General features: G+C 34.5%; 1 protein-coding gene across 1 annotated transcript in view; it reads right to left on the bottom strand.

Annotated features, from left to right (window-relative positions):
- The window catches only part of LOC108140862 (chaoptin), a 169,526-nt gene extending 166,596 nt beyond the window's left edge, over positions 1–2,930 (bottom strand). The window contains 1 exon segment of the mRNA XM_041710734.1: positions 2,845–2,930. The gene's annotated coding sequence lies outside the window, so the exon portion shown is untranslated.
- Positions 2,931–12,770: the final 9,840 nt, after the last annotated feature.

Below are 12,770 nucleotides of genomic sequence, written 5' to 3'. Positions count from 1 at the left end.
GGGTTTTCCGGGGGGCCTTTCGGTGGGTTCAAGCGCACTCGAGCATGGAGTCAAGCTGCCGCTGCACCACCCCCGTCGACTTTATTTTTGCACCACAGCCATGGCCCCGTTGCGGCATTTTAGCCAAACGGAAGTCATAAAAGACGCGCATTTTCCTCTTCTTATTTTCGTTCCTCTGGTGACAAGGACAACACCAATAACAATATCACTTACACTAACACTAACACTAGCATTGACACTAAAAATAACAATAAGAATAAGAGTGAAAAGGAGAAGGAGAATGAGAATGAGAAGGACAAGAAGAACAACAATGCAGCGATAATTTCTCGTTAAGGAGCAAATGCCCAGAACAGCGTTGGATTTTAATGGCCAAGATAATTCCAATAATGTAGATAAATTCATTTGGCACGCGTCTAATTGAGTGGCATTGCATTTTGGCCATAACTAGGTATAATTCCATTTATCCGCTGACTTTTATGGCACATGGCCGAACCGACCATTGTCGGCGTCGCATCATTAATCAAAGGCCAAAAGCCTATGGAGACAGCCGGGGATATTGGGGATGGACTGGCACGAGATGGGATGTCCTGGGGATGGATGTGGATTCGGGAGATCGACAGTCCACCAAAGGCACCGACATGGCTTAATGCATCAATCAGCCGAGTGCAGGGTAGTAAACCACAAAAAAAATGTAACACGAAAAGTTGGTGAGTATTTTTGGCTTTATCACTTAACAGGGTTACTCAGATTTGGTGCTTACGATTCGGGTGAGTTCATTTAATGATAAAATCAATCTCTTTAACAATCTTTATAAAGATTATTTGCTTATAAAACTAAAGTCTAGTTAACAAAACCAGTCACATTTTTAAAACTACAACTTTTTAAAGCTTATGACCCCTATTGACTGCCCCTATTAACTTTATCCCCATGCTGTTGGCCACCATCAATTTGTAGAACAATGTCCGGAAAAGAAAACCAGCAAAAAACGGGCTTAAATGGAATGGTATGTAGTGAATGAATCGATGAATGAAAATGAAACTGTGGAGCCATGGGTTGTGCACGCACAAATGGAAAATGGATAATGATGCGTTTGTGTATTGGGAGCGCTTTTATTAGACAAACAAACACCAGGACCGACAGCCGACCAGCCCTCCAGCTCGCTTGGGAATCCCCGAATTTTCTAAGGGGAAATGGAGCACTCACACTCTCGAACTTGCTCTTTTTCAAGTTGAGTTGAAGTTTTCCCGCCTCGGCACAAAAGGAAAACTCTCGAAGGGGTTTTCCTTAGCGGGATTCAATTGCAAAAGGAGACCAGCTCCTTTAAACTGTCAGTTTTTGGCCGGCCTTTGTGCAGTTAGTTGATGCTTTAACAGCTTCCACACCCTTTTTTCCGACTCCATTTTCACCATCATCAGCGTCATCATCATCTTCAGGGTACAGACAAAATAATTTGACCAATTTGTGATGTTGTGTACCTAAATTTAAAATAAAAATGTTTCAACAAACCAAATATGTTGTTTATGAATAAGTTAAGAAATCTTTTATTGTTAAGTTTTGTATTTGTAGATAAAAGTAGAGGAAATACAAATCCAATACAAATTGTGCCTTTACCTAATGGAATGAACTTAGGAACTTTTCAAATCAAAGTCTCCAAAACAGCTATGATTAAAACGGCCAAAATAAGCAAAATTCAAATACAAGCAGAGGGTATCTTAAATTCCCAATTAATTGCTGATCAAATTTTATAAATATATAGCTTCTTAGGTTCTAAATAGCTGTATATTGCCAGTATCAGGTGTATAAATGTTGTATATTTATTTTCTGTGTAGACGTCTTTTGTTCGAAAGTTTACACGCAGCTGTCAAATCACAATACTTGCTAAGAATTTCCATTAACTCATTTTCCTCTCTCATTTTCCCAGCATGCGTGTGCTTGTGTGTGTGTGTTTGTGTGTGTGTGGGTGTGCCTGTATTGATTGTGTTAAGTGTTCGGTGCACTTGAGGCAATGGGTGCTTTAAGGGGGTTTTCCCACTGAAGCTTCGGCTTGTGGCCATTGCTCGAAACTTTCGCCATTGTTATAACAAAATAATGGCCCTCATACACTCACTAACTCACACACCCACACACTCTTGCCAGAACCTCGCACACATACACAAACAGTTTAAAAAGCCTCAAACTTGCTTGCACTTGTCGCTTAATTCAATATGCACAAGTCCTCTTCACACTCTTTTTTCCTACTTGCTTTCCTTGGCCGCCGCCGCCCTTTGTTTCCTTTTTATGGCACTTTCTTCGCTTTCTCGCCTGTCTTGGCCAACATTTATTCCTATTTTGCGGATGCACTAAAAGATTGAGCTTTCTTGGAGTAACATCCGGAAAGAACATTTTGAAACTTATTCCTATTATGCATTTTTTAACAACTGGCTTTAAACAATCACATTAACCTTGAGACAATGTTCTTTAAAGTTAATAAATTTATACAACTTTTTCTTATCCAAGAAGATATAGAGCAGAGAAAAGTGAAACTATTTATGTGGGTAAAAGTCACTAGGTTTTTAAAAGACACTATACAACAAATAAAACGTTCCTATTTTTCCTTTCAGGTTTAAGGCAAGAATTTATTATATTTCAAAATGTATTTTCTTTAGCATCCCTCAATAACTTTAAGTGGTTTTGTGAAGAGTTTTTACTTCACATTATTATATTTGATTTCAAATGATTTCCGAAATTGTTTTTCTGTCAGTGGCCTTTGGTTTCTTACTGTTGGTGAAAACTGATAGTGCATCTTGGCATCTTTGACTTGGTCAACAGCAGTGAAAAGGACCGTAGTTCGAGTGCAGTACTCACCTACACACATTGACTCGTGATTGTGGATCGTTTATTCAATTATCTTGGACTTTCTGGCTTGGACACTGAAAAGAATGGAAGAACAGGAATAAGTTAAACGGAAACATAAGCTCGACAAAGTATCCGCCCAACTCCAGCGAATAAGGACCCATCGAAGGTGAATCGTTTTCAATGGGGGCCCAAGCTTAGGTTTCTTATTTATACTTATAACTCTACAAGCAGATATACTCCTGTCGGTATTTGTTTAATTTTTGTATCGATTCGTTTTTAACCAAAAACAATACAAGCATTTAATTTATTTGTTATTAGGAGCATGTGAGACATTAATGCAGTGTAAAATATATATTTTAAACATAATTGTTAAATTTGGGTGTCGAGCAATTTCAAAGGTATAAAACTCTTAAAGTTTGTGGAGTAAATCACCATTCGCAATTTTATATGTGTCTTAAGTTGATTTGCAAGAGGTATGCTACTAAATTTCGCATGCTAAACAACTTTTGTTATTGGTTGCCAACATCAAAGTTATTTTCTTAAGCCTCTTAACCAGTCTATGTAAATGTTCTTTAATAATTTTCCCCAACCAACAAAGTGTTTGCAAATTGTTTATTAAATTTTTTTAATGTTTCAATTTGCCTAAGGAAAAGCCTGCCTTAAAGTTGAATTTGCTTTTACTTCAAAAAAGATTTTAAAATATTTATAACGCTCCCCTTTTCTTGCCTTTTTTTCTTTTAGGGGTTTCCTGTTTTTTTTTTCTTTTTTTTTGTAGCAGTTTTTGGTTCCGTGCACTCGCTCCTGCAGTTTGACTAACGAAATTTTGGACTGCGGCGAAATGCTTAAAAATTCGGAATTCAATCAATCCCAACGCTTTGTGTTATTTTTCTCCTTTTTGTTCTACTCTCTGTGTGCTCTGTTTTATTATTTTGTTGTTACCTCTGCAATTGTATCAGGGGCGGCGTTCTTTGTTGAGAAAAAATTCGGAAAAACAAAGCAAGAAGAGCGTAGAATTCAAGTCAAACAAAGCCGGCGGATGAGAGATGCTGGGTATCGGATGGCAGAGGTAAACACGTTAAGCCAAAAGCCAAGGGCCGCTTAACTCGTAGAAAAAAGAATTAAAATCAGGTGGAAAAGATGCGTCGCGCTGCTCGACAAGTGTATACGCTCTAATTGTATTTCCAAAGTGGTCGTTTAAGACTGGAAAGGCAATTTTTTTTATTAAATTGACAGGCTGATACATACTTAGTTATTTCAGTGATATAACTAAAAAAGCAATCCCTTATTTGTTTTTTAATCAAACAAAAACACTTCTTAACGAGCTCGAAAAGTCGTGTAGATCGCAAAAATATCTAATATCAAATTTTGTGACGAATACGAGACGAATGAATGCTAAATAAATACACCGCAGATTTTCCGAGCTAAAGGAAAAACTTGCGGGATAGATTTCAGTTGGTGAGGCACGTATAAGCGGCAGCCTGGAGGAGAAATTTAAGCTCATAGCAGCTGACTGCAACAAACTTTCGCTGCGAGTCACTCAGTTGGAGAGCGATACGTTCTATTTTTTTGAATGCGACCGCCACAATCCTATTATTATTATTAAAATGGAACCATGGAACACTTTTAATCGGAGCATTGGATCGCAGCAAATTTGGTATCGTCCATAGTGATTAAGAAAATAAATGATTAGAATTATAAAGATGGTATCTTTGGAATGCTCTGTTCCTGAGTTACTCAATGAGATTTAAAGTCCCTCATAAATTAACCAGTTTGGGAACGCAATAGCAGAGGCAAAAATGGATTATTTTATTACACACCAAGCAGATGTTGGTATGCCTGCCAAAAACAAAGATGAACAGAGAAACACATCCGCGAGGGCCACGTGCAACACGGCGTATGAGCGACATCAAAGGCAGAAATTGCATCAGAAAATATTGCCGCTGGCGAGGAGACGCACAATTTGTAAGCAATACGCCAGCCGGAGGACGACGAAAATCCCGGTGTATCAAACTCCAGAGCTCGTGCGGCAGGAGAAGGTGCACGACATAACCGGATGGTTGAGCAAGCCAAAGGCAACCTGCAAATCCGCCGGAGCGCTGGGCGAAAAAGGGAAAATGCGGTAATAATTCTTCTTACGCATTTGACGCTCGCAAGGCGCCCAAAAGCTGCCAGAAGAGGCTTGTACTTAGCGCACCGAACGAGAGAGAGGGAGTCCAAAAAACCTTAAAAAAAAAAATATATGCGGAAAACCTAAAAAACACAGGCAAAACAGGCAACAGCCAGGAAAAGTCCAGGGTAACCCGGGGAAAAACCAAAGCCAGCGACATGCAAAAATCAACAGGAACAACGCTGCAGAAACAATGCAAGCCAAAAGACAGCACAAAAAATGTGCTGAGAAAGTGAGGGGGGGGATGACGGAGGTGAAAGGGAAATTGGGGGCGGGGAAAATGGAAAAACTAGCGAGGGAAATGGAGAGAAAAGAGCAAGTGGAGAGGACAGGAGAGAGAACCAAGCGTAATGGGAAGCGGCCGCGCGTGCTAAGGATAACATGTTAATCCTTGTGAAGATAATGAGCAACAATATGCTTTGCATAAGCACCGTCCAAACGCTCCGGAAAAGTGGGCGTGGTCGGCGGGGCCGAGGGTCGGTTTGGCAAAACTCCCGTGGGAATGTGGCAAATTGCAGATAAGTTCATTGCAGCAGCCCGGGGCAGTATAATGCAACACAAGGTACTACCGGGGCGGACGAATGTGGAAACCAATAGCTGGACAATGAGCCCGCGCAGCAATTATGATGTGAGCAAAGGAGCAGAGTATTAACGGGATATTATCGCACATTGTAGGTCGATGCCATGATGGTTAAAGCCAAAAACATTCTTTCAAAAAAGTATAGGAGTTAAAAAACCAAAAGCTACTGGTTAACATTATTGGTCTAATAAAAATAAAAAAACTAGTAAATAAGCGATGGCTAAATATATGGTTCATAAAATGTATTGGCTTTGGTGAACCGTTTAACAAAATCGAACCCAATTGCGAATAGCATTGTACATTTTTGAATATCGATAAATAATTCATTTCACGGAATTCGTTGAATTCGTAATAAAATTTCCAATCGAATGGCGTTCACAGTTAAAATTTTTTCAGATTTTCAAATTTCTGCAAAAAATGATGATGTACCCCCTTATAAAAAAGTCATAAATTTTTTTTTTAAATCGTTTTTCTAAATTCTGTTTTTGTGTCAAAACAAAATTAATTGTTTTAAATCGATCGGGGATGGATTGTATAGGTTGCTAGCTGTTCAAAATAGCAATTCTTTTGACTTTGGGTCTTATTTTGGCAAAGTTACAACAAAAAGACTCTTCAGAAATAATTTTGTTTGAAAAATCGCCAAAAATCGCCAAAAATCACAAAAAACACATTAAAAACTTGGTTTTTGTGTCAAAACCCTGGGAAATAATGGTCAAAATGTGGAATGTCATACACCGTTGAATTCGTAACAAAATTTCCAATCGAATGGCGTTCACAGTTAAAATTTTTTCAGATTTTCAAATTTCTGCAAAAAATGATGATGTACCCCCTTATAAAAAATCCAGAAACTTGGACAAAAATAATTTTTTTAAAAAACGTCTTTCTAAATTCTGTTTTTGTGTCAAAACAAAATTTATTGTTGTAAATCGATCGGGGATGGATTGTATAGGTTGCTAGCTGTTCAAAATAGCAATTCTTTTGACTTTGGGTCTTATTTTGGCAAAGTTACAACAAAAGACTCTTCAGAAATAATTTTGTTTGAAAAATCGCCAAAAATCACAAAAACACATTAAAAACTTGGTTTTTGTGTCAAAACCCTGGGAAATAATGGTCAAAATGTGGAATGTCATACACCGTTGAATTCGTAACAAAATTTCCAATCGAATGGCGTTCACAGTTAAAATTTTTTCAGATTTTCAAATTTCTGCAAAAAATGATGATGTACCCCCTTACAAAAAATCCAGAAACTTGGACAAAAATAATTTTTTTAAAAAACGTCTTTCTAAATTCTGTTTTTGTGTCAAAACAAAATTTATTGTTGTAAATCGATCGGGGATGGATTGTATAGGTTGCTAGCTGTTCAAAATAGCAATTCTTTTGACTTTGGGTCTTATTTTGGCAAAGTTACAACAAAAAGACTCTTCAGAAATAATTTTGTTTGAAAAATCGCCAAAAATCACAAAAAACACATTAAAAACTTGGTTTTTGTGTCAAAACCCTGGGAAATAATGGTCAAAATGTGGAATGTCATACACCGTTGAGTTCGTAACAAAATTTCCAATCGAATGGCGTTCACAGTTAAAATTTTTTCAGATTTTCAAATTTCTGCAAAAAATGATGATGTACCCCCTTACAAAAAATCCAGAAACTTGGACAAAAATAATTTTTTTAAAAAACGTCTTTCTAAATTCTGTTTTTGTGTCAAAACAAAATTTATTGTTGTAAATCGATCGGGGATGGATTGTATAGGTTGCTAGCTGTTCAAAATAGCAATTCTTTTGACTTTGGGTCTTATTTTGGCAAAGTTACAACAAAAAGACTCTTCAGAAATAATTTTGTTTGAAAAATCGCCAAAAATCACAAAAAACACATTAAAAACTTGGTTTTTGTGTCAAAACCCTGGGAAATAATGGTCAAAATGTGGAATGTCATACACCGTTGAATTCGTAACAAAATTTCCAATCGAATGGCATTCACAGTTAAAATTTTTTCAGATTTTCAAATTTCTGCAAAAAATGATGATGTACCCCCTTACAAAAAATCCAGAAACTTGGACAAAAATAATTTTTTTAAAAAACGTCTTTCTAAATTCTGTTTTTGTGTCAAAACAAAATTTATTGTTGTAAATCGATCGGGGATGGATTGTATAGGTTGCTAGCTGTTCAAAATAGCAATTCTTTTGACTTTGGGTCTTATTTTGGCAAAGTTACAACAAAAAGACTCTTCAGAAATAATTTTGTTTGAAAAATCGCCAAAAATCGCCAAAAATCACAAAAAACACATTAAAAACTTGGTTTTTGTGTCAAAACCCTGGGAAATAATGGTCAAAATGTGGAATGTCATACACCGTTGAATTCGTAACAAAATTTCCAATCGAATGGCGTTCACAGTTAAAATTTTTTCAGATTTTCAAATTTCTGCAAAAAATGATGATGTACCCCCTTACAAAAAATCCAGAAACTTGGACAAAAATAATTTTTTTAAAAAACGTCTTTCTAAATTCTGTTTTTGTGTCAAAACAAAATTTATTGTTGTAAATCGATCGGGGATGGATTGTATAGGTTGCTAGCTGTTCAAAATAGCAATTCTTTTGACTTTGGGTCTTATTTTGGCAAAGTTACAACAAAAAGACTCTTCAGAAATAATTTTGTTTGAAAAATCGCCAAAAATCACAAAAAACACATTAAAAACTTGGTTTTTGTGTCAAAACCCTGGGAAATAATGGTCAAAATGTGGAATGTCATACACCGTTGAATTCGTAACAAAATTTCCAATCGAATGGCGTTCACAGTTAAAATTTTTTCAGATTTTCAAATTTCTGCAAAAAATGATGATGTACCCCCTTACAAAAAATCCAGAAACTTGGACAAAAATAATTTTTTTAAAAAACGTCTTTCTAAATTCTGTTTTTGTGTCAAAACAAAATTTATTGTTGTAAATCGATCGGGGATGAATTGTATAGGTTGCTAGCTGTTCAAAATAGCAATTCTTTTGACTTTGGGTCTTATTTTGGCAAAGTTACAACAAAAAGACTCTTCAGAAATAATTTTGTTTGAAAAATCGCCAAAAATCACAAAAAACACATTAAAAACTTGGTTTTTGTGTCAAAACCCTGGGAAATAATGGTCAAAATGTGGAATGTCATACACCGTTGAATTCGTAACAAAATTTCCAATCGAATGGCGTTCACAGTTAAAATTTTTTCAGATTTTCAAATTTCTGCAAAAAATGATGATGTACCCCCCTTACAAAAAATCCAGAAACTTGGACAAAAATAATTTTTTTAAAAAACGTCTTTCTAAATTCTGTTTTTGTGTCAAAACAAAATTTATTGTTGTAAATCGATCGGGGATGGATTGTATAGGTTGCTAGCTGTTCAAAATAGCAATTCTTTTGACTTTGGGTCTTATTTTGGCAAAGTTACAACAAAAAGACTCTTCAGAAATAATTTTGTTTGAAAAATCGCCAAAAATCACAAAAAACACATTAAAAACTTGGTTTTTGTGTCAAAACCCTGGGAAATAATGGTCAAAATGTGGAATGTCATACACCGTTGAATTCGTAACAAAATTTCCAATCGAATGGCGTTCACAGTTAAAATTTTTTCAGATTTTCAAATTTCTGCAAAAAATGATGATGTACCCCCTTACAAAAAATCCAGAAACTTGGACAAAAATAATTTTTTTAAAAAACGTCTTTCTAAATTCTGTTTTTGTGTCAAAACAAAATTTATTGTTGTAAATCGATCGGGGATGGATTGTATAGGTTGCTAGCTGTTCAAAATAGCAATTCTTTTGACTTTGGGTCTTATTTTGGCAAAGTTACAACAAAAAGACTCTTCAGAAATAATTTTGTTTGAAAAATCGCCAAAAATCACAAAAAACACATTAAAAACTTGGTTTTTGTGTCAAAACCCTGGGAAATAATGGTCAAAATGTGGAATGTCATACACCGTTGAATTCGTAACAAAATTTCCAATCGAATGGCGTTCACAGTTAAAATTTTTTCAGATTTTCAAATTTCTGCAAAAAATGATGATGTACCCCCCCTTACAAAAAATCCAGAAACTTGGACAAAAATAATTTTTTTAAAAAACGTCTTTCTAAATTCTGTTTTTGTGTCAAAACAAAATTTATTGTTGTAAATCGATCGGGGATGGATTGTATAGGTTGCTAGCTGTTCAAAATAGCAATTCTTTTGACTTTGGGTCTTATTTTGGCAAAGTTACAACAAAAAGACTCTTCAGAAATAATTTTGTTTGAAAAATCGCCAAAAATCGCCAAAAATCACAAAAAACACATTAAAAACTTAGTTTTTGTGTCAAAACCCTGGGAAATAATGGTCAAAATGTGGAATGTCATACACCGTTGAATTCGTAACAAAATTTCCAATCGAATGGCGTTCACAGTTAAAATTTTTTCAGATTTTCAAATTTCTGCAAAAAATGATGATGTACCCCCTTACAAAAAATCCAGAAACTTGGACAAAAATAATTTTTTTAAAAAACGTCTTTCTAAATTCTGTTTTTGTGTCAAAACAAAATTTATTGTTGTAAATCGATCGGGGATGGATTGTATAGGTTGCTAGCTGTTCAAAATAGCAATTCTTTTGACTTTGGGTCTTATTTTGGCAAAGTTACAACAAAAAGACTCTTCAGAAATAATTTTGTTTGAAAAATCGCCAAAAATCACAAAAAACACATTAAAAACTTGGTTTTTGTGTCAAAACCCTGGGAAATAATGGTCAAAATGTGGAATGTCATACACCGTTGAATTCGTAACAAAATTTCCAATCGAATGGCGTTCACAGTTAAAATTTTTTCAGATTTTCAAATTTCTGCAAAAAATGATGATGTACCCCCTTACAAAAAATCCAGAAACTTGGACAAAAATAATTTTTTTAAAAAACGTCTTTCTAAATTCTGTTTTTGTGTCAAAACAAAATTTATTGTTGTAAATCGATCGGGGATGGATTGTATAGGTTGCTAGCTGTTCAAAATAGCAATTCTTTTGACTTTGGGTCTTATTTTGGCAAAGTTACAACAAAAAGACTCTTCAGAAATAATTTTGTTTGAAAAATCGCCAAAAATCACAAAAAACACATTAAAAACTTGGTTTTTGTGTCAAAACCCTGGGAAATAATGGTCAAAATGTGGAATGTCATACACCGTTGAATTCGTAACAAAATTTCCAATCGAATGGCATTCACAGTTAAAATTTTTTCAGATTTTCAAATTTCTGCAAAAAATGATGATGTACCCCCTTACAAAAAATCCAGAAACTTGGACAAAAATAATTTTTTTAAAAAACGTCTTTCTAAATTCTGTTTTTGTGTCAAAACAAAATTTATTGTTGTAAATCGATCGGGGATGGATTGTATAGGTTGCTAGCTGTTCAAAATAGCAATTCTTTTGACTTTGGGTCTTATTTTGGCAAAGTTACAACAAAAAGACTCTTCAGAAATAATTTTGTTTGAAAAATCGCCAAAAATCGCCAAAAATCACAAAAAACACATTAAAAACTTGGTTTTTGTGTCAAAACCCTGGGAAATAATGGTCAAAATGTGGAATGTCATACACCGTTGAATTCGTAACAAAATTTCCAATCGAATGGCGTTCACAGTTAAAATTTTTTCAGATTTTCAAATTTCTGCAAAAAATGATGATGTACCCCCTTACAAAAAATCCAGAAACTTGGACAAAAATAATTTTTTTAAAAACGTCTTTCTAAATTCTGTTTTTGTGTCAAAACAAAATTTATTGTTGTAAATCGATCGGGGATGGATTGTATAGGTTGCTAGCTGTTCAAAATAGCAATTCTTTTGACTTTGGGTCTTATTTTGGCAAAGTTACAACAAAAAGACTCTTCAGAAATAATTTTGTTTGAAAAATCGCCAAAAATCACAAAAAACACATTAAAAACTTGATTTTTGTGTCAAAACCCTGGGAAATAATGGTCAAAATGTGGAATGTCATACACCGTTGAATTCGTAACAAAATTTCCAATCGAATGGCGTTCACAGTTAAAATTTTTTCAGATTTTCAAATTTCTGCAAAAAATGATGATGTACCCCCTTACAAAAAATCCAGAAACTTGGACAAAAATAATTTTTTTTAAAAAACGTCTTTCTAAATTCTGTTTTTGTGTCAAAACAAAATTTATTGTTGTAAATCGATCGGGGATGGATTGTATAGGTTGCTAGCTGTTCAAAATAGCAATTCTTTTGACTTTGGGTCTTATTTTGGCAAAGTTACAACTAAAAGACTCTTCAGAAATAATTTTGTTTGAAAAATCGCCAAAAATCACAAAAAACACATTAAAAACTTGGTTTTTGTGTTAAAACCCTGGGAAATAATGGTCAAAATGTGGAATGTCATACACCGTTGAATTCGTAACAAAATTTCCAATCGAATGGCATTCACAGTTAAAATTTTTTCAGATTTTCAAATTTCTGCAAAAAATGATGATGTACCCCCTTACAAAAAATCCAGAAACTTGGACAAAAATAATTTTTTTAAAAAACGTCTTTCTAAATTCTGTTTTTGTGTCAAAACAAAATTTATTGTTGTAAATCGATCGGGGATGGATTGTATAGGTTGCTAGCTGTTCAAAATAGCAATTCTTTTGACTTTGGGTCTTATTTTGGCAAAGTTACAACAAAAAGACTCTTCAGAAATAATTTTGTTTGAAAAATCGCCAAAAATCGCCAAAAATCACAAAAAACACATTAAAAACTTGGTTTTTGTGTTAAAACCCTGGGAAATAATGGTCAAAATGTGGAATGTCATACACCGTTGAATTCGTAACAAAATTTCCAATCGAATGGCGTTCACAGTTAAAATTTTTTCAGATTTTCGAATTTCTGCAAAAAATGATGATGTACCCCCTTACAAAAAAGTCAGAAATTTGGGCATAAATATTTTTTTTTAAAAACGTTTTTTCTAAATTCTGTTTCTGTGTCAAAACAAAATTCATTGTTTTAAATCGATTGGAGATGGATTATATAGGTTGCTAGCTGTTCAAAATAGCAATTCTTTTGTCTTTGGGTCTTACCTTGGCAAAGTTACAACAAAAAGACTCTTCAGAATTATGAAATTATGTTGTTCGAAAAATCGCCAAAAATCGCCAAAAATTCCAAAAAACACATTAAAAACTTGGTTTTTGTGTCAAAACTCTGGGAAATAATGGC

This window comes from Drosophila elegans, unplaced genomic scaffold (assembly GCF_018152505.1).
Source record: "Drosophila elegans isolate 14027-0461.03 unplaced genomic scaffold, ASM1815250v1 contig_149, whole genome shotgun sequence".
Lineage (NCBI taxonomy): Eukaryota > Metazoa > Arthropoda > Insecta > Diptera > Drosophilidae > Drosophila > Drosophila elegans.
Note: the sequence above shows the minus strand (reverse complement) of the source record. Positions and strands in the feature narration are given on the sequence as shown.